The following is a 22905-nucleotide window of genomic DNA, read 5'->3' on the forward strand; positions in this document are numbered from 1 at the left end:
AGTTCATGAGCCCACGCGAATAGTAAACGGTTGTGAAAACACACTTGACCTCTTAGCAACAAATAATCCTGAGTTAATAACAAGCATAAAAGCCGATTCAGGGATTAGTGAACACAGGGTTGTCATAGTGAGACTGAATACTGTAATCCACAAATTCCCAAAAAGTAAGCGAAAAATATACCTATTCAAAAAAGCAGATAAAAATTCACTTGACACCTTCCTGAGAGACAATCTCCACTCATTCCAAATTAACAATATAAGTGTAGACCATATGTGGCTTAAATTCAAAGAAATAGTATCAGCAGCAATTGAGAGATTTATACCAAATAAATTAACAAACGGCAGAGCTGATTGTCCTTGGTACACAAAATGGGTTAGAACACTGTTGCAGAAACAACGAAACAAACATGCCAAATTTAAACAGCTGTAAAATCCCCAAGATTGATGATCTTTTATAGAAGCTCAAAATTTAGTCCGGACTTCAAAGCGAGATGTTGTCTCGAAACCTGGCAGAAAAAACAAAGAGTTTCTGGTTGAATGTGAAGTATACTGGCAGCAAGAAACAATCAGTGCCTTCTCTGTGCATGCTGTCAATGCAGAGTTACTAAACATATTCTTCTGAAATGCCTTCACAAAAGAAGATGAAGTAAATATTCCAGAATTAGAATCAAGAACAGCTGCCAACATGAGTAACATAGAAGTAAATACCCCGGAGTACTGAAGCAACTTCAATCACTTAACAAAAGCAAGTCTTCTGGGCCACACGGTATACCAATTAGGTTCCTTTCAGAGTATGCTGATGCATTAGCTCCATACTTAACAATCATATAGAACTGTTCGCTCAACAAAAGATCCAAACACAAAGACTGGAAAGTTGCACAGGTCACACCAATATTCAAGAAAGGTAGTATGAGTAATCCACTAAATTACAGGCCCATATCATTAACGTCAAGATGTAGCAGGATTTTAGAACATATATTGTGTTTGAACATTATGAATTATCTCAAAGAAAACAGTCTATTGGCACACAGTCAACATGGGTTTAGACAACATCGTTCCTGTGAAACACAACTAGCTCTTTACTGACATGAAGTGTTGAGGAGTGCTATTGACAAGGGATTTCAGATCAATTCCATATTTCTGGATTTCCGGAAGGCTTTTGACACTGTACCACACAAGTGGCCCATAGTGAAATTGTGTGCTTATGGAATATCGTCTCAGTTATGTGACTGTATTTGTGATTTCCTGTCAGAGAGGTCACAGTTCTTAGTAATTGATGGAAAGTCATCGAGTAAAACAGAAGTGATTTCTGGTGTTCCCCAAGGTAGTGTTATAGGCCCTTTGCTGTTCCTTATCTATATAAATGAGTTGGGAGACAATCTGAGTAGCCGTCTTTGGTTGTTTGCAGATGACACTGTAGTTTATTGACTAATAAAGTCATCAAAAGATCAAAACAAACTGCAAAACAATTTAGAAAAAAATATCTGAATGGTGTGAAAAGTGGCAGTTAACCCTGAATAAGGAAAAGTGTGAGGTCATCCACATGAGTGCTAAAAAGAACTCATTAAACTTTGGTTACACAATAAATCAGTCTAATTTAAAAGCCGTAAATTCAACTAAATACCTAGGTATTACAATTACAAACAACTTAAATTGGAAGGAACACGTAGAAAATGTTGTGGGGAAGGCTAACCAAAGACTGCATTTTATTGGCAGGACACTTAGAAAATGTAACAGACCTACGAAGGAGACTGCCTACACTACACTTATCCATCCTCTTTTAGAATACTGCTGCACAGTGTGGGATCCTTACCAGATAGGACTGACGGCGTACATCAAAAAAGTTCAAAGAAAGGTAGCATGTTTTGTATTATCGCGAAATATGGGAGAGAGTGTCACAGAAATGATACAGGATTTGGGCTGGAAATCATTAAAAGAAAGGTGTTTTTCGTTGCGACGGAATCTTCTCACGATATTCCAATCACTAACATTCTCCTCCACATGTGAAAATATTTTATTAACACTGATCTACACAGGGAGGAACGATCACCACGATAAAATTAGGGAAATCAGAGCTTGTACGGAAAGATATAGGTGTTCATTCTTTCAGCACGCTATATGAGATTGGAATAATAGAGAATTGTGAAGGTGGTTCGATGAACCCTCTGCCAGGCACTTAAATTTGATTTGCAGAATATCCATGTAGATGTAGATATTTCCATTTTTGGAGTCATTGAACAGATGCCATACTATATTTACAACAGAAAATTTAATTATATCTAAAAACAAAGATGATGTGACTTACCAAATGAAAGTGCTGGCATGTTGATAGACACACAAACAAACACAAACATACACACAAAATTCGAGCTTTCACAACCAACGGTTGCCTCATCAGGAAAGAGGGAAGGAGAGGGAAAGACGAAAGGATGTGGGTTTTAAGGGAGAGGGTAAGGAGTCATTCCAACCCCGGGAGCGGAAAGACTTACCTTAGGGGGAAAAAAGGACAGGCACACACTCGCACACACACACATATCCTTCCGCACATACACAGACACAAGCAGACATTTGTAAAGGCCTTGGAGCCAGTGGTTCCTTCTTCAGGCAAAAGGGTTGAAGTAGAAAGAAGAGGGATGAAGGAAAAGGACTGGAGAGGTCTGGGAAAAGTGAAAGATTTACAAAAGTCACCCAGAATTGTGAGTCAGGGGAGACTTACCAGGTGGGATGAGAAGGAAACACAGATTATTGGGGGCTGCACTGGACAAGATTTGAAAACCCGAGAGCTTAAAGATGACATGCAAGACAGAGATAACTGCTTAAACATTGTGCATGAGTTAATAAGAGTGAAAAGCAAAGTGCTTTGTACATAACAGAGGAGGGAGGGAGGCAGTGAAATAGATAGGTAAGAAAATGACAGATGCATAAAACTAAAATGTAGTGAAGAACGGAGTAGTTACTGTGAAGCAATGCTGAGGCAGAAGATATTAATGTAAATTAAGGCCAACTGGATGGTGAGAACCAAAGGTGTGTTGGAATGCTAGTTCCCATATGCAGAGTTCTGAGAAATTGGCCTCCAGTGGAAGAATGCAGATGACGCGTGTGGTGAAACAGTCACTGAGGTCACGATTGTCATGTCACAGAGCATGCTCTGCAACAGCATATTGTGTGTCACTGGTGTACACCCTCTGCCTATGCTCATTCATCCTAACTGATAATTTGTTCGTAGTCATGCCGATGTAAAAGGCCAAACAGTATTTACATAACAGTTGGTATATGACATGTGTCGTTTTACAGCTGGCTCTCTCTTTGATAGTATATGTTTTGCTAGTCACAGGGCTGGTATAGGTGGTGGTAGGAGAGTGCATAGGGCAAGTCTTGCAGTGAGGATGGTCACAGGGGTAGGAGCCATAGGGTAGGAAGATGAATGCAGCTGGAGTATAGGGTCTGACAAGAATATTGTGGAGATTGGGAGGGTGACAAAAAGCTCAAACAGACTGGAACTTACTTCAGGGCATGATTTTATGAAGTCACAGCCCTGTTGAAGTAGCTGATAAATACATTCCAGACCATGATAATGCTGAGTGACCAATGTTATACACTGAAGTTGTTTTTTGGGGGGGACTGCAGTACCAAGATTGAATGCAATGGCCTGGGAAATCTACTTTTGGATTAGGCTAGTGGGGTAATTACCATATTTACTCGAATCTAAGCCGCACTCGAATCTAAGCCGCCCGTGAAAAATGAGACTCGAAATAAAGGAAAAAAAAAATTGCCGAATCTAAGCCGCACCTGAAATTTGCGACTCGAAATTCGAGGGGGGAGAAAAGTTTTAGGCCGCACCTCCAAATCGAAACAACGTTGGTCCATTGTAATATGAGACACAATTTACGTTGAATGAATGACGATACAGCGACAGTAGTTTGGTTCGAGTCGTAAGCTTAGCAGTTAAGCTTTACCAGGTAGCCATTGCTATGCGTCAGGCGCTCCGTCCATATTTATACGAGTACCCTTCCTTTTTCACGTGCTCTGTCTGGTTTGAATCGATTGCTTATTTTGCTTTGATCTGATAAGTGCCGTTTTCTTTGTTACAGGTGTTCACGTCATCCTAAGCTGAAAAAAAAAAAGAGAGAGGTATCGTGTCATTAGTGAAACAATGGCAAGAGACTGCTATTTGTTGTTACTTACACTGCTGCTTTCTTTGATAATGATCAACAAGAACCAAATAATAGACTGCGTATGACAGAACATGTTCTGAACGAGAGTTCGGTGAAAATTTTTCTCCGTTTGAAAATCTTTGCGGCTGCTTCTTTAGTACATCAAATTCTGCACAGAAATTAGAGTCATCTTAGATTTAAAAATCTAGTCAGTTGCCGTGCTTCATTTCTGACTGTATCACAATAGGCATAAGAATAATACGAATATAAACATGACACGATACGTATATTCTTCCGCGTTTGCTGTTGTCTCACTCTAGTTTCGTAGTTTATTAGGCAGACAGGATTTAAATGAGATAGCAGCAAACGCAAAAGAATACATGGCAAAATGTTTATATTCGATTATTCTTATGGTGAAGAGAATACTGCATGTGATTCACATTTCATCAGGTTCCTATTAGCAACCATCTCTTCTCACTGGTAGAAAAAAATTCAGAACGTAGAGTTGGCCATATTGACAAACATCCTAAACAGTCTTGCCAGTCGGATTTTCGTAGTACATTGAAATTCTGCTACATTCGAAGATGAACAATATGGAATTTGTATTTACTTTGTTGGATAATGTATGAAAATGCAGTGGTCGAAACTCGGGGCGGAGAAAAAAAAAGCTCGTCTTCCACCTTTTTTTTTTTTAATTTATTTACTGACGCAGAGGTTTTGGCGAAAGTATTTATCTTCGGGCCTACAAAGCATATCTGTGTAGCGCTACATATATTCGACAGCAGAAGTTATAGTTGTAGCGGCACCTACCAACATTTTTCAGAACTTCACTTGCTTTGCACTCGATTCTAAGCCATAGGCGGTTTTTTGGATTACAAAAATCGGAAAAAAAGTGCGGCTTCGATTCGAGTAAATACGGTATGTAGAGTGAAGGCTGAGGTGAGAATGGTGGTGTATTTCTGTAAGAAGTCTTCATCTGAACAAATAAATTTGCATTGAATGCCAAGGCTGTATGGGAGGGAATGTTTGACATGGAAAGGATCTTTATCAGTTACGATGAATGGGCATAGACAGAGGGTATATACTGCCAACATACAATATCCTGTTGCAGAGCATGCTCTACACCATGACAATCATGACCTCGGTGCCTGTTTCACCACATGTGCCATCTGGATTCTTCCTCCAGACACCAATTTCTCAGAACTCTGCAGATGGGAACTAGCTTTCCAACATGTCCTTGGTTCTCACCACCCACTTGGCCTTAATTTACATTAATTTCTTCTGCCTCAGCATTTCTTCACAGTAACTACTCTGTTCTTCACTCTCCTTTAGTTTTCTGCACCTTTCATTTTCCTACCTGTCTATTTCATTGTCCCCCTCCCTCCTCTGTTATGTTCAAATCACTTAGCTTTTCACTCTTCTTGACTTGTGAATGATGTTTAAGTAATAATCTCTGTCTTGAATATTACCCTGTCTTCCACCTTTAAGCTCTTACATTTTCAATTCTTGTCCAGTGCAGTCAACAGTTTATCCTTCTCATCCTGTCTGGTAAGAGTCCCCAGGCATGCAGTTCTGGGTAACATTCCTGAAATTTACCCCTTTTCCTAGACCTCTCCAGTCCTTTTCCTTCACCCATTCCCCTTTTCCTTCCCCTTCAATCCTTCTGCATGAAGAAGGAGCCGCTGGCTCCAAAAGCTTGGCTAATTATAATATCTAGTGCATGTATTCTGCACCTGCTTGTTAAATAGACTTTTTTTCTAGCCAATAACCTTATTTTGTTAAAAATTGGTTGTTTTCATTGTTATAAACTTGATCTTGCAGTCAGACTAATTTCTGTAATTGAAATTCAAAAATAATGACACAACTTAAAGACCCCTCTCATGGCAACACTACAATAAATTACAGCTTACATGCTCTTCTGCTCACCCCAAAACCATCATGCCTATAGGAACCATTGCAGATTGATGCCAAAGAAATTTACATAATAATAGAAATAATGGTTTTGGGAGTGTGGATTGGCAGTTCACTTCTGTGGGACCAACTGTTAAATAAGCTTGGTAGTTTTTTCTATGTTTATAGAATTCCCAGCAATAATGTATATGAACACACTAAAATTTTTTATCATGGGCTTGTGCACTCATTAATAGTATATGACATCCTTTTCTGTAGGATTACTCGCAGAAAAATTTTAACCATGCAAAAAAGAACAATACAAATAATGAAGAGAGTACCAATACCAAGACAGTTTCTTTTATCAAAGAGCAAAGAGCTAACATTCCTCTCATGAGACAGAAGTCACAAGCGATGAGAAATAGGGGCAGCTTACTTTTTAACAAATTATCTCTATTGGTTGGAAACATAAACAGTACCTTCAGGAAGAAAGTTAAGAATTATTAATGAAACATATCTTTTATTCTATTGATGAGTACCTGAAGGCAAACTTATATTAACTACTTGACCTTACCATTTCCCTCACAGTGTTCAACAGCACTTAAAGTTACATTTTATGCTTGCCTGATGCTTAAGGCAGAATTTCATTTGTCACTATCTTACAGAGTTCACAGAAACACTCGCAGTCATATGTAACTTGATCTGTTAAGATAATATGATGTATTTTCTATACTTTCATATACTAAAACATACACTGAGTCTTTTGTAATTAATGTTATTTTAGCCACTATTGTATTTCACACAATATGTGTGCTGAATGTTCATGCATGTTTAAGTCTGTGGCATCGATAGGTCATATTGACCATAGACAACATTAATCTTTGGGACTCAGGTCACTCATCCGAGCTGCCATGTTAATTCAGTCTGTTCTTATAGCTTTTACTGTGTGCACATGTATGATACTTGTCAAAATATAAGTATGTGCAGGTATTAGTGGGGACAGTTTATTCTGTATACCACTATTCGTATCCTGTTCCCACACTGGTGAGCCCAAAGTTTCTATGTCTTCCACGACTTCCATGCCAGGTGTTGTAAATCAACAGGTTACGTGCACACCACCACGGCCACCTCACCCAATGCTTTGTTTGAAGATTTGGAAGCTCAACTATGACCACCAGGCCCCTTCAATCCTTTGCCACGGCCGGCTATCCATTACTCCATAGTGATTCATTACCTTCAACCACGTTAACCTCAAACTTTGTTGTTCTACAATAGTCGAGTGCTACACTGTTAACTCAAACAATGGACTCGGGTTTCATGTTGCTGGACTCTGGTCGCCAACATGTGAAGTGTGAAGTGGATAATATTCAGAACTGAGTACCTACCGATCAATCGTATAATGTTCAAAGCGATCTACATTCGCACATGTACTTTGACTCTCAGTGGGCCACAACAACAGTTACTGTCATGCTGTGTGCAAAGCTGCCATTTGTGCAAAATGCACCTAGCCACTATCAATAATGACCTGTTCTGGTTTTGCCTCATTTGCAGACTAACGATGGACATTTTCATGTGCAAAATTCTCCTTGCTCACCCCCCAGACTCGTTGCTCAACTTTTTGACCATGTGGGTTTGAGTACATCTTTCAGCATTTTGCCTTCCAGGGGTGTCTTACCACACCACAGTGATCTGCCAGTAATTTATAGTCTGACCCCATGGGGCTTGTTTTCAGCGTGAGCAGAGAACAGAGAACTCACACTTTTGTCACACGAGTTACCAATCCATCACCCCCCCCCCCCCCACACACACACACACTCACTCACTGGGGGCCCCGGTTCCAACTGGTCTGCCACTCGCCTCTCCCACAGCTCTGCCCGCGCAGGCCTTCTGCATTATTTCCGAGGTGCACAAATTCAAATCAGTACCTGTAACCTACGGTCCAGTTTACGGGACCCCTGCTTGTTCCCATGGTACTGACCATGCCAGCCGCATCGTGTTTTCATGACATGTCAAGGACAATGCAACCCACACCGTTGCTACACGCATTCTTGCCAGTAACACACCCACACCTACTGTGCCGGCCTACTGTACAGCCTCTCCTGCCACGGACCAACTGGTTTTCCAAGGGACACCGAAGCCGCCTTCGTCCCCTCCCCCAGGTCATCTGCCGAAGTTGCCATCTTTATATGGAGACAACCCTGTATGATAGTTTGTGCTTGTTGAGCATCTTTTCATGTTGCATCAGATGTCCAACGACAACTCTAAATTCCTGCGTCTAGTCGCGCATCTCCATGATCACTATGACTTAATTTGTGATCTACTCCTCTTGCCACCTCCTCCACCGAAGTACAAGTTCATGAAGAAAACGATCATGAAATGACTCGCCTGCTCACCATGAGAATCAATGATCAAGATCTTGTACGAGGACACCTGGGGGATTGAACTCCATCACAACTCTGGCGCCACCTTCAGTTACTTGTGAGTGAGCATACCATGCCGGACATCACTCTGTGGGTGGTTTGGTCTGCCAAATTGCCTACCGACATACAGATTCACCTTCTCCCACACTCCTTTGAATCAATCGGCTCTCGTCACCGCATCGCAGACCAACTGTATTCATTGCTATGACAAAATCAATCACCTCACCACTCACTGCTTGTTGGCACAACTGTTCCTGCTTACCAGCCGCCTGCTGGCAGAGGCAGGCTTGCTCCACCTCCGTGCCTTCTACATTGCCTGGCAGTATCCACTTGCTCTCTCCACCCTCTGAGTGCTCCAGGATCACCCATGCACCATAAGTGCCAGTATACATGCCGTAACAAATCAATGAGGACAAGCCTCCTCGACTGCTGCTGTTACCACCACCACCACATCTGGCTTATGCGTACTTTTGGTACCACAAGATTTTCAGCAATAAGGCCAAGAAGTGCTGATTACCCTGCCAGCATCCAAACGCTGACCGCAGGACCTAAAAGACGCAGAGTCCTGCAGGGAACCTCACAGGCATCCTCATACATTCCTCTCTAATCCACTCGTCCGCCCGGCCGAGCAGTAGTTTGTATGTGACTACCATTTCATCGCGGCTCGTTTTCCTAGTTGAAACTGGTGCTGACATGTCTATCATACCTACATCAATTTCTCCCCCCATTTTTCCACCAACGAAGTCACTTCTACGAGATGTCAACGAATCAACGTTACAAACCTCGTGCTCTGTCAAAGTTGCGGTGCACCTATCTACTTCTCTGTTTTTTCTGTGGACTTTCTACATTGCTGACATTGATGAACCAATTCTCGGTATGGATTTTTTGTCCCCACTCTCTCTGAATGTAGTTCAGGGCTCAGTGCTACCCCATCCTACTAACACTCGGATACTGTGCTACCGCACTTATGTTCCATGTTCCGTTTCTCTCACGACACGTGAGTTGGTACACGAGTGCTCCACCCTTGTGGGTGACATTGTGACCTGCGTCACTAACCTACTGTCAGAATAAAACTCGGAGGCACAACTCTGCCAGGAAATTGACGAGCTGAAACAACGAATAGCACACACTTACATTGAGCTTGTCGCAGCTCTACCTTGCTGCTGAAACTGCAGTCCACAGTCCCACCACCTAATTGTGTTTCTCCAGCAGACACTAGCTCAGACACTCATAAGGTTAGTCCAAAAACATTAACTGCATGTGAAGATTCGTGTCTGGTAGACTCCACAACCCCAATGCGCTCGCCATGTTCACTGCCATATGTGTCAGACAGTGCTTCAAATAACAGTTGTGCGCGATACAACCATGCCCACCGCATGTACAGTCACTCCACGTGTTGATAAACATTCCCCCTCTCTCGCTTGCCAGCCATGTGACTTGGTGGCCATCGCTGTTCCACACGCGACGCCAATGCTTGACAGCAGACAGTCGCCGCGCATTCCAACCCGCTCCGCTCTGCACATGCAGCCACCCTCTCCAAACAAGCGCATGCCACACTCACATACTAGACATGTGACTTTCGTGCTGCCTTTTCCCACTCGCATTAATGGCTAGGCCTCGTCGCGCCCTACCCATCCAAAAACTTCGCGTCAGGACATTGATCAGTCTCGTGTGCAGTTCTTCCATCACTGACGGAATGACACACAAGATAGGTACCACTGGTGGCCCTCCTATTAGGCACAAGGTTAGACACCTCAACCCTATTAAGTTGCACAGCCCTAAAGCAAATTAGCAAACTTTTGGAGGCAGGTATCCTGCAGCCCTCAGACAGCAACTGGTCTTCACCGATCCACCTCGTCCTCAAACATGACGGTTCTTTCTGAATGTGCGGTGACTGCAGACATTTAAACACTCATAGTGTCATGGACAATTAACCAGTGCCTAACATAAATGATTTCACTCATATGTTATCGGGCGCTACAATCTTCAGTGTTATTGACTGTAAATGTGCCTACCACCAGATTCCCGTGCCTACCACCAGATTCCTGTAGCGCTGTATGACATGCCTAAAACAGCTATTATCATGCCTCTTGGTTTGTTCCAACACAACTTCATGCCATTCGGCCTAAAAAGCGTGGTGCAAATGTGGCAGTGTTTCCTTGACTCCATCTTACGACAGTTCGAGTTTTGCTTCGCATATCTGGACGACATACTCATTTTCAGCAAGTCAACTGAGGAACATGAAAATCATTTATTCATGGTCCTCCAGACCTTGAACTCCAATGGCGTCGAGGTCAACAAGGAAAAATTCCAGTTGCATCAGTCTTCCATCAGTATCTTGGGTTACACTGTCTCGACCGACGGAATACAGCCTCCCAGATCTGGCGTGCACACCATCACTTCACTGCCACCCCCGGCTACTTACAAAGAACTCTGACATTTCCTGGGCACAATAAATTACTACTGTCATCACCTGCCTTCTGCCACCGCCGTGCAAGCCCTGATGACAGACTCACTGTCAGGTAAACAGACTTCAGGACTCAAACCCATTCACTGGACTGCACCTATGCTGGAGGCTTTCAATGCATTAAAGACTTCCTTAGCTCACGCCGTGACACTCGCCATCCCTACCCCCCACCGAGTTGTACATCACTACAGACGCCAGTGACATCGCAGTGGGAGCAGTACTACAGCATCACATGTCAGACACAGTGTCCCCTCTTCATTTCTTCTCTAAAAAACTATCAACAGCTCAGAAGAAATTCTCCACTTTCAATACAGAACTCCTTGCAGTCTACGAGGCCATCAAACACTTCCGCCTCAACATGCAGGGTCGCTCATTCTTCATCCTCATGGATCACAAACCACTCACAGATGCTTTCTGCAACCCCCCGAGGACCCACCCCCTCAGTGTTTCCGTCACTTTGATTTAGTCTCCCAATTCACAACTGACATTAGCTACAGCAAAGGCACGGACAACATTGCCACAGATTTTTTTTTGCAGATCAATACTGTTTCACACATCATTGACTCATCCGACCTGGTTGCCCTACAAGCCTCCAACAAGGAATCTCAAGCTCTCCTCATGGACCCTCAAACATCCAGCATTGTGGACAAGATGTGGTGTGACTCTTCTACCGGTACCCTACGCCTGTTACTCCCACCCCTTGAGTGCTCTGCATAACTTCACTAACCCTGGTGTCCATGCCACTACTCAGCTTATCTCTGAGTGTTTCGTATGGAAAAATATAAAACAGGACTGTCAGACCTGGGCACTCAGCTGTATCCCATGCCAACGTAACAAAATCAGCTGCCACACCACCCCACCACTGGGCAAGTTTGTCATCCCTTCAGGATGATTTCGTCATGTACATATTGACCTTACCATCATGTACATATTGACCTTACCAGTCCTCTTCCACCATCGGAGGGCCACAGATACATTCTATCCACAATTGACCCACACATCCCCCTGGGTAGAGGCAGTCCCCTTACCTAACATCACTGCCGAGACCATGGCCAAGGGTTTTATCTCCTCATGAATTGCTAGGTTCAGTTGTCCGACTACCATCACCACTGACCAGGGTCAGCAGTTTGAGTCTTCCATGTTCACCATTTTATGTAACGTCTGCGGCATAAAGAAAATTCACACCACAGCCTACCACACACAAAGCAACAGGTTAGGGGAATGGCGCCACCGCACTCCAAAAACGGCACTCAGGTGCCACTACTGCTTCTCGTCCGAAGCACTTCCATGGATACTGCTCGGCCTCTGTTCAACTTTCAAGCCCGACTTACAGGGAACTATCTCAGAATTTGTTTTCAGGGAGAGCCCCATCCTACCAGGGGACTCATTCATCCTCAAATACCTGAAGACTTTCCCCCCCTCCCGGGATTTCATAAGTTGCATTGCCACCCACTTCAAACATGCACACCTGCACCCACCTATCAGTCACTCCCCGCTGGACACTTATGTGCCAACCACTCTCAACACTTGCTCCCATGTAATGCTGAGAGACTATTCGATCCTACAACCTGTGCAACCACTTTATCTTGGCCCCTTTAAAGTCCTCCAGTGAGCTGATGCAACTTTCGACATAATCGTCAAAGACAGTCTGCAAATTTTTTTGCTACACCGATTTAAACCAGCATTCATGGACCCCGACATCCCTCTTCTGGCTCAGTTTGATTCTCCTAACAACTCTCCCGCCAGTCTCAGTCCTGCTGTGGAGTCTGACGATGTTTCTCCTTGGGCCACCATGCCATTTCTTTCACCTGATGCCTCCGCGTCACCTTTCGTGGGTTTCTCAGACACGTCACCCTCCACCCCGTGTTTGGGTTTCACTGCTACCTTATCGACTACGGAGACACCGACTCCCATAGTCACCCTGCTCTGCAATGTACCCCTACACCACGTGGATGACATTTCAATCATCACTCTTGACAACCGGGTTCTCATTCTACTCAAAGACACAGCTGCCCTGCCACCCAACAACCAGTTAAACCTCAGTTTTGTGCACAGCCTCTCCCTCCCTCGTGAGTGCGACCCAATGACAATTCGTGCCTTCATCTCGTCAGATGGCTCAATTAGCATCCAGGCTTGCCTCACCTACACCCCATCATCTGGCGTTCAACCTGCATGCTCTCGGGCTGGCCACTGCATCATCCGTCCTTGCTGGCTCAACGACTTTGAGGCGGACCTGTCTCCCATTGCTCTGCCTCCGCACCCCGTCCCAGTCAGGGTGGAGGTTCCAGTCATACGTCTACCAGCTCATATGACTACCAACAACAGTTGATGGCCACATGGTCTTCCCTCAATACTCACATACGGTACTCTGTACTGCGGGAGGGGGGTGGGGGGTCTGTGTGGTGTCGATAGGTCATATCGGCCATAGACAACATTAATCTTTGGGACTCAGGTCACTCATCCGAGCTGCCATGTTAATTCAGTCTGTTCTTATACCTTGTACTGCATGCATGTGTATGATAATTGTTGAAATATAAGTGTGTGCAGATATTAGTGGGGACAGTTTACTCAGTATACCGCTACTCGTATCCTGTTCCCACAAGTCCATTATCTGATTAAGACAAATGTTAGTTATTGCTGTTGTAGGGAGTATGATCCTCAGAATAGTGGTTATGTATAATAACAACTAACAGGTCTTTGATTTCACAAAAATATATTTGATTGCCCTACAAAGCACAAATAATGTTATCACAAACATCAGTCAGAGTGAACTAAGTGCAGGTCCAGTGAGGTTAGCTGAGCTGCCTCAGGCAGTGATATTATTCTGGGCGTCTCCACAGATTACTTCCCCACACTGTCATTGCTAAACATCTGCTGTTGTTTGAAAATATAATATGTAAAAATGTAGCTAACATCAACCCCATATCTTTATGGTTACACAGTATAAGATGTCTGGGTTTCAAATAAACAAATACACTTGTTTTTGTATTCATTGCATTTGAATTTCAGCAATTATATAAAAAAGAAATTACATGCAAAGTTTTTGCATTTTACCATAGCCTGTTACATATGCTCTAGCAACAACAAAGGACATTCGGGGTTTTTTTTAAATTTTTCACTGTCTGGGTAATTATGACAGCTCACAAGCAAACTAAATTTCTATCAAAAAGTATTCATCAGTTGACCTCAAAATAATAAGAACCTTAGTTTAATCAAAAAGGAGTATGTGAATTGACATCACTAACAAAGGTGGTAATGACTTTCAAGTTACAATCTTCAATTTACATTTTTCATGCACATTTTCAAATATTTACTTCCATCTACAGTAAAATCAATCATTATCATTTTTCAAGCGGTAATGGCCCCGAGCCACTTTATATGTTTTACCTGGAAGTATCAAAAATTTATCATTTTGTGCCAGTTTTTGTTGTCTAATATTGTAGTAAAAACAACATACTGTTTGATTGGATTATATACTGCACTTTAGTTTGTACTACCAAATACGGCACATTGCCTTTTATCAGCAATAATTAACCTATTGACAGAAGACTGTATTATGCTCTGTGATCTCATTTGTGCAACAGGATTCATGATTTCCTGTCAGAAAGGTCACAGTTCATAGTAATAGATGGAAAGTAAAACAGAAGTAATATCCAACGTCCCCCAAGGAAGTGTTATAGGCCCTCTATTGTTCCTGATCTATATTAATGACATAGGAGAAGATCTCAGGAGACATTTCAGATTGTTTGCTAATGATGCTGTCATTTACCATCTTGTAAAGTCATTGGATGATCAAAATGAATTGCAAATTGATTTAGATAAGATATCTGTATGGTGTGAAAAGTGGCAATTGGCCCTGAATAAAGAAAAGTGTGAAGTTACTCATACAAGTTCTAAAGGAAATACAGTAAATTTTGGCTACACGATAAGTCTCACAAATCTGAAGGCTGTAATTTCAACTAAATACTTAGGGCTTACAATTACAAATACCCTAAATTGGAACGATCACATAGATAATGTTGCAGGTTGAGCAAACCAAAGACTGTGATTCATTGGCAGAACACTTAGAAGGTGCAACAGGTCTACTAAAGAGACTGCTTACACCATGCTTGTCCGCCCTATTCTGGAGTATTGCTGTGCAGTGTGGGATCCACTTTAGATGGGACTGACAGATGACATCAAAAAAGTAGAAAGAAGGGCAGCACATTTTGTATTATCATGAAGTTGAGGAGATAGTGCAACATACATGGTACTTGAATTGGAGTGGCAATCATTAAACAAAGGCATTTTTCATTGTGACAGATCTTCTCATGAAATTTCAATCACCAGTTTTCTCGCCTGAATGCAAAAACATTCTGTTGGCACCCACCTACATAGGGAGAAATGATCATCATGATAAAATAAGAGAAATCAGGGCTTGCACAGGAAATTTAAGTGCTCATTTTTCCTGAATGCCATTCGAGAGTGGAACGATAGAGAGACAACTTGAAGGTGGTTCCTTAAGCCCTCTGCCAGACACTTTATTGTGAATAGCAGAATAATCGTGTAGATGTACACTCCTGGAAATTGAAATAAGAACACCGTGAATTCATTGTCCCAGGAAGGGGAAACTTTATTGACACATTCCTGGGGTCAGATACATCACATGATCACACTGACAGAACCACAGGCACATAGACACAGGCAACAGAGCATGCACAATGTCGGCACTAGTACAGTGTATATCCACCTTTCGCAGCAATGCAGGCTGCTATTCTCCCATGGAGACGATCGTAGAGATGCTGGATGTAGTCCTGTGGAACGGCTTGCCATGCCATTTCCACCTGGCGCCTCAGTTGGACCAGCGTTCGTGCTGGATGTGCAGACCGCGTGAGACGACGCTTCATCCAGTCCCAAACATGCTCAATGGGGGACAGATCCGGAGATCTTGCTGGCCAGGGTAGTTGACTTACACCTAGAGCACGTTGGGTGGCACGGGATACATGTGGACGTGCATTGTCCTGTTGGAACAGCAAGTTCCCTTGCCGGTCTAGGAATGGTAGAACGATGGGTTCGATGACGGTTTGGATGTACCGTGCACTATTCAGTGTCCCCTCGACGATCACCAGTGGTGTACGGCCAGTGTAGGAGATCGCTCCCCACACCATGATGCCGGGTGTTGGCCCTGTGTGCCTCGGTCGTATACAGTCCTGATTGTGGCGCTCACCTGCACGGCGCCAAACACGCATACGACCATCATTGGCACCAAGGCAGAAGTGACTCTCATCGCTGAAGACGACACGTCTCCATTCGTCCCTCCATTCACGCCTGTCGCGACACCACTGGAGGCGGGCTGCACGATGTTGGGGCGTGAGCGGAAGACGGCCTAACGGTGTGCGGGACCGTAGTCCAGCTTCATGGAGACAGTTGCGAATGGTCCTCGCCGATACCCCAGGAGCAACAGTGTCCGTAATTTGCTGGGAAGTGGCGGTGCGGTCCCCTACGGCACTGCGTAGGATCCTACGGTCTTGGCGTGCATCCGTGCGTCGCTGCGGTCCGGTCCCAGGTCGACGGGCACGTGCACCTTCCGCCGACCACTGGCGACAACATCGATGTACTGTGGAGGCCTCACGCCCCACGTGTTGAGCAATTCGGCGGTACGTCCACCTGGCCTCCCGCATGCCCACTATACGCCCTCGCTCAAAGTCCGTCAACTGCACATACGGTTCACGTCCACGCTGTCGCGGCATGCTACCAGAGTTAAAGATTGCGATGGAGCTCCGTATGCCACGGCAAACTGCCTGACACTGACGGCGGCGGTGCACAAATGCTGCGCAGCTAGCGCCATTCGACGGCCAACACCGCGGTTCCTGGTGTGTCCGCTGTGCCGTGCGTGTGATCATTGCTTGTACAGCCCTCTCGCAGTGTCCGGAGCAAGTATGGTGGGTCTGACACACCGGTGTCAATGTGTTCTTTTTTCCATTTCCAGGAGTGTAGATCTGCACAATTTGTCCCTATACATCCCCATGAACCATGGACCTTGCCATTGGTGGGGAGGCTTGCATGCCTCAGTGATACAGATAGCCATACTGTAGAAGCAACCACAAAGGAGGGGTATCTGTTGAGAGGCCAGACAAATGTGTGGTTCCTGAAGAGGGGTAGCAGCCTTTTCAGTAGTTGCAGGGGCAACAGTCTGGATGATTGACTGATCTGGCCTTGTTATACTAACCGAAATGGCCTTGCTGTTGTGGTACTGCGAACGGCTGAAAGCAAGGGGAAACTACAGCCATAATTTTTCCGGAGGGTATGCAGCTTTACTGTATGGTTAAATGATGGTGGCATCCACTTGGGTAAAATATTCTGGAGGTAAAATAGTTCCTGATTCAGATCTCCAGGCAGGGACTACTCAGGAGGACGTTGCTATCAGGAGAAAGAAATCTGGTGTACTATGGATAGGGGCATGGAATGTCAGATCCCTCAATCGGGCAGGTAGGTTAGAAAATTTAAAAAATGGAAATGGATAGCTTAAAGAATGATGTAGTGGTAATTAGTGAACTTCAGTGGCAGGAGAAACAAGACCTCTGGTCAGGTGAATACAGGGTTATAAATACAAAATCAAATACGGGTAATGCAGGAGTAGGTTTAATAATGAATAGGAAAATAGGAATGTGGGTAAACTACTACAAACGGCATAGTGAGTGCATTATTGTGGCCAAGATAGATATGAAGACCACACCTACCACAGTAGTACAAGTTTATATGCCAACTAGCTTCGCAGATAATGAAGAGATTGATGAAATGTATGATAAGATAAAAAAAAATATTCAGATAGTGAAGAGAGATGAAAATTTAATAGTCACTGGTGGCTGGAACTCGATAGTAGGAAAAGAAAGAGAAGGAAACATAGTAGGAGAATATGGAATGGGAGTAAGGAATGAAAGAGGAAGCTGCCTGGTAGAATTTTGCACAGAGCATAACTTAATCATAGCTAACACTTGGTTCAAGAATCATAAATGAAAGTTGTATACACTGAAGAAGCCTGGAGATACTGGTAGGTCTCAGATAGATTATATAATGGTAAGACAGAGATTCAGGAACCAGGTTTTAAATTGTAAGACATTTCCAGGGGCAGATGTCGAGTCTGACTACAATCTATTGGTTATGAACTGTAGATTAAAACTGAAGAAAGAGCAAAAAGGTGGGAATTTGAGGAGATGGGACCTGGATAAACTGAAAGAACCAAAGATTGTAGAGAGCTTCAGAGAGAGCATTAGGGAACGATTGACAAGAATGGGGGAAAGAAATACAGTAGAAGAAGAGTGGATAGCGTTAAGAGATGAAATAGTGAAGGTAACAGAGGATCAAGTCGGTAAAAAGATGAGAGCTAATAGAAATATTTGGGTAACAGAAGAAATTATGAATTTAATTGATGAAAGGAGAAAATATAAAAATGCTGTAAATTAAGCAGGCAAAAAGGAATACAAATGTCTCAAAAATGAGATCGACAGGAAGAGCAAAATGGCTAAGCAGGGATAGCTAGCAGACAAATGTAAGGATGTAGAGGCATATATCACTAGGGGTAAGATAGATACTGCCTACAGGAAAATTAAAGAGACCTTTGGAGAAAAGAGAACCACTTGCATGAATATCAAGAGCTCAGATGGAAACCCAGTTATAAGCAAAGAAGGGAAAGCAGAAAGGTGGAAGAAGTATATAGAGGGTCTATACAAGGGCGATGTTCTTGAGGACAATATTATGGAAATGGAAGTGGATGTAGATGAAGATGAAATAGAAGATGTGATAGTGTGTGAAGAGTTTGACGGAGCACTGGAAGACCTAAGTCAAAAGATGGCCCCAGGAGTAGACAACATTCCATTCAAACCACTGACAGCCTTGGGAGAGCCAGGTGTAACAAAAATGTACCATTGGCAGTTGAATCTCAATGTAGACAAGTGTAATGTGCTGTGAATACATAGAAAGATAGATCCCTTATCATTATGCTACAAAATAGCAGGTCAGCAACTGGTAGCAGTTAATTCCATATTTTATCTGGGAGTACGCATTAGGAGTGATTTAAAATGGAATGATCATATAAAGTTGATCGTCAGTAAAGCAGATGCCAGACTGAGATTCATTGGAAGAATTCTAAGGAAATGCAATTCGAAAACAAAGGAAGTAGGTTACAGTACGCTTGTTCGCCCACTGCTTGAATACTGCTCAGCAGTGTGGGATCCATACCAGATAGGGTTGATAGAAGAGATAGAGAATGGAGAGCAGCGTGCTTCGTTACAGGATCATTTAGTAATTGCGAAAGCGTTGCAGAGATGATAGATAAACTCCAGTGGAAGACTCTGCAGGAGAGACACTCAGTAGCTCGGTACGAGCTTTTGTTAAAGTTTCGAGAACATACCTTCACCGAAAAATCAGGCAGTATATTGCTCCCTCCTACGTATATCTCACGAAGAGACCATGAGAATAAAATCAGTGAGATTAGAGCCCAAACAGAGGCATACCGACAATCCTTCTTTCCACGAACAATACGAGACTGGAATAGAAGGGAGAACCAATAGAGGTACTCAAGGTATCCTCCGGCACACACCGTCAGGTGGCTTGCGGAGTATGGATGCAGATGTAGATCTAGTGAACAAGATGTATGAGGCAGGAGAAATACCCTCAGACTTCAAGAAGAATATAATAATTCCAATCCTAAAGAAAGCAGGTGTTGACAGAGGTGAAAATTATCCAACTATCAGTTTCATAAGCCACGGCTGCAAAATACTAACACGAATTCTTTAGAGACAAATGGAAAAACTGGTAGAAGCCGATCGGTTGGTAGGGAATATTCTGAGGCATCAAGGGGTCACCAATTTAGTATTGGAGGGCAACATGGAGGGTAAAAATCATAGAGGGAGACCAAGAGATGAATAGACTAAACAGATTCAGAAGGATGTAGATTGCAGTAGGTACTGGGAGATGAAGAACCTTGCACAGGATAGAGAAGCATGGAGAGCTGCATCAAACCACAACAAACTCAATCTTGAAAGCAATTGTTTTTTTTTTCACAGACTAACAAATTCTGTAATAAATTCACCATTCAGTTTGTCTTTTATTAATCCAGCCTCTTTTGTTCAGCAGCAGGACATCATATTTATTATCTGCAGGGAACCTGAAGCATGAAACTTTGTACACACAATTTCTCATATCCTTGTAGATACTTGAAGCTTTAATGTGATATATTAAGCTGTCTATGTTGTGTATAACAGTTTTACATGACTAGCAAGAACCAATAATGAAAGTTGACAGGAAGAGGTTTCAAAATATACAAAAAGGCAAATCCCTCTTCATTCATTTTATCAAAGACTACATGAATACTTTTCGGTACAATGAAAAGTAAAGTTTTGTTAAAAATCACTATCCTTTGATAATTTATTTGGCAATTAATGCAGGCACCTCATACGTGCCTTCCCTGGATGTCACTTGTGTTATTTCCCCCACCTTCCATACATTTTGATGGATCTTTCCAAACACATTGTTGTTCATCAGTTTAAAAAAAATATTCTTGAAATCATTACTTGTATTCATGCATTTTTGTGGCTGCATTAATCTCAATGAATGGCTTCATCCAAGAAACTTGAATAAAAGATAAAATTAATGAAATCTTTTTCAAAACCAGTTTATGTTGTAAATGCTCTTTAAGATCTTTGTAGTGAATGAGTTAATGTATCATATACGCTAGAAAATACGTTCTTCTGTTTCTTGCTACTGGGTAGTGCTCACATTTTTTGCAGACACATGGGAAATTCCGAATGAAAATCATATATACTCTTGGAACATTTGAGGCCCATTCCAAACTGGTATCCTATGGAATCATCTTGCACATTTTCCAACGAAAAAGTTGTAGCACTCTCTGAAGAACGCCATTCAGAATTGGACACCAGAAGATACTGCTACACTACCCAGCTTTATAGGCTATTTACGCCAACAGATATGATGTAATCTTTGTCGGCATAAACCTTTCACTGCAGTAGATGAGCTCTTTGCATTCTGTGCTGAGCTGGTTTTGTTATGGCTGTGCTGCTCACCAAATGCTGGTGCCTTTGCTGAAAGAGAGCATGCTGGCCACTATGAAATACTTATCATCCAATTTTTCAAAAACTGTTAGGTGATAGATGTTGCACATCTTACAGTCTGATATCTTCACTCCACAAAGAACTGAATTTCTTTCAATTATTTGTCATAATTACTGTGCAGCCTCAAATTAAGTAAAACATTGCACAAAATTTTTAAGATTTTGTAGATATGAAAACACACTGTGTAAACTTTGTGTGTGGTTGATTTTAGCTCATACATTCTAGTGAATGCGATGTAGATAAGATATCGAAATTTTATTTAAAATTGAGATCAGAACGAAGTCACATGTAATTCTCAGGTTATTGGGTTTTATATCCAAAGGACAATCATGCACAACTCGCCGATTCCCACACTTGTGCCTCACGAATTGTGAGGTCACAACAACTGTCATACCTTTTAAACAATTGGAGGTATCAAAACGAGGTGTTCTGCAAATAATAGCACGCAAAGAGGCACCTATATTGAACGATAAATAATCGATTTTTTTTATTTGCTGAGATATGGAAGTAACTCGTCTGCAGCAGTCAGATATTAGTGACGCAGGATGCATTCAGATGTCCATAGCACTGTAGGAAAATTCAAGCAACACACATTTACACATACAAAATACCTGGGAAATGGCATAGCAAGACTTGCATACAAGTCCACAGCAGCGAAATCTGTTGTTGGCGATGGCTTGTATGCAAGGTCAATGGACAATCCGCTACTAATGCTTCTTTCAACAGACTGGAGTAGTTCAATTCTGGGAATAAGCTGCAGTTCCACTTAAGTAATGTTCAACACAGCACGCCATGTAGAGTTGTGGAGTAGTGTAATGCACAGGATCCAGTCCATATGTCTTCAGGTAAAGGTCACCAAAATTTTAAAGTGCATTACCAAGGAGTAGCACATCAGCTTTCAAATGTAAATCAGAATAGTCTCCAAGCAATTTACTCTTGATTTCCGTCTTTTTATGTTGATTTAAAAAGTCATTCATGCTCTCAGTGATCGCATACAACTGCTCACTGATCCATTCCATGCTGTTCCTGCACGTGTGCAATTTAAACTTGGAATACTATTAGTCATAGCTGCAGTGTTTGTGGTGAATGGTTTATGCAAATGTACTGGACTGGAATATGAACGAGAATCACTGCTATAACTGTAGGTAGCAACTGGTTTTAAAAAGCACAGTGTAAGTATGTTGGCTCCCATTACCACAGCCATAGAAGGCAGCACAGCAATTGTCGACAACCCAGCCAATGAGTTGATGTTTACCTGTATGCACAGGTGATGTTAGCCAAAGCTCTACAATGATGCAGCCTTTACGGGGGTGCAGGCACAAAGAGAGAGACAGCAGTCCAAGCTAGGAGCAAATACCATGTATGAACATTATGCTGTTCTGTGATGTCGTGAAATGCGGTTCATGTGAGTTGAGCACAATGTGCGCTCCCCACCATCATGTATGCACACCGTACAGCCATCACTCGTTTGCTACATCTTCCACCTCTGCGAATTAAACAGTACCGGTAAATGATACGGGAGACAATTTGCATGCTCAGCCGGTTACACATCCATTGTCCTTCCACAACCACAGGATTGCACTGCACACTCGATCACTGAGGAGCATGTACCCTCCAGGATTAGTGGTTGAGACATCCACTGTGGTTGCGCAATCGCCCACGCAGGAATTTTGAGAATGAATGTTATGAGTTTTTTGATGTGTACATATTGCTGTTACTATTTGTATTCAATTACTGTCCCTTGTGCCTACAACTTGGACTTAGTGCGTGGGTGCAACAGTAAACTGGATCCCAGTATGACAGTTTTGAAAGTGACAGACACCATTCATTGCACACTTCAGTATAAAGTATAAAATACAGCTTCA

The 22905-nt window shown here is 42.8% G+C and overlaps 1 protein-coding gene across 2 annotated transcripts in view; it reads right to left on the minus strand.

Moving 5' to 3' along the window:
- LOC124545030 overlaps window positions 1-22905 on the minus strand; it is a 60988-nt gene that overhangs the window by 36500 nt on the left and 1583 nt on the right. The gene's annotated exons all lie outside the window — the stretch shown is intronic.

Source organism: Schistocerca americana, chromosome 1, assembly GCF_021461395.2.
Source record: "Schistocerca americana isolate TAMUIC-IGC-003095 chromosome 1, iqSchAmer2.1, whole genome shotgun sequence".
NCBI classification, from domain to species: Eukaryota; Metazoa; Arthropoda; class Insecta; order Orthoptera; family Acrididae; genus Schistocerca; species Schistocerca americana.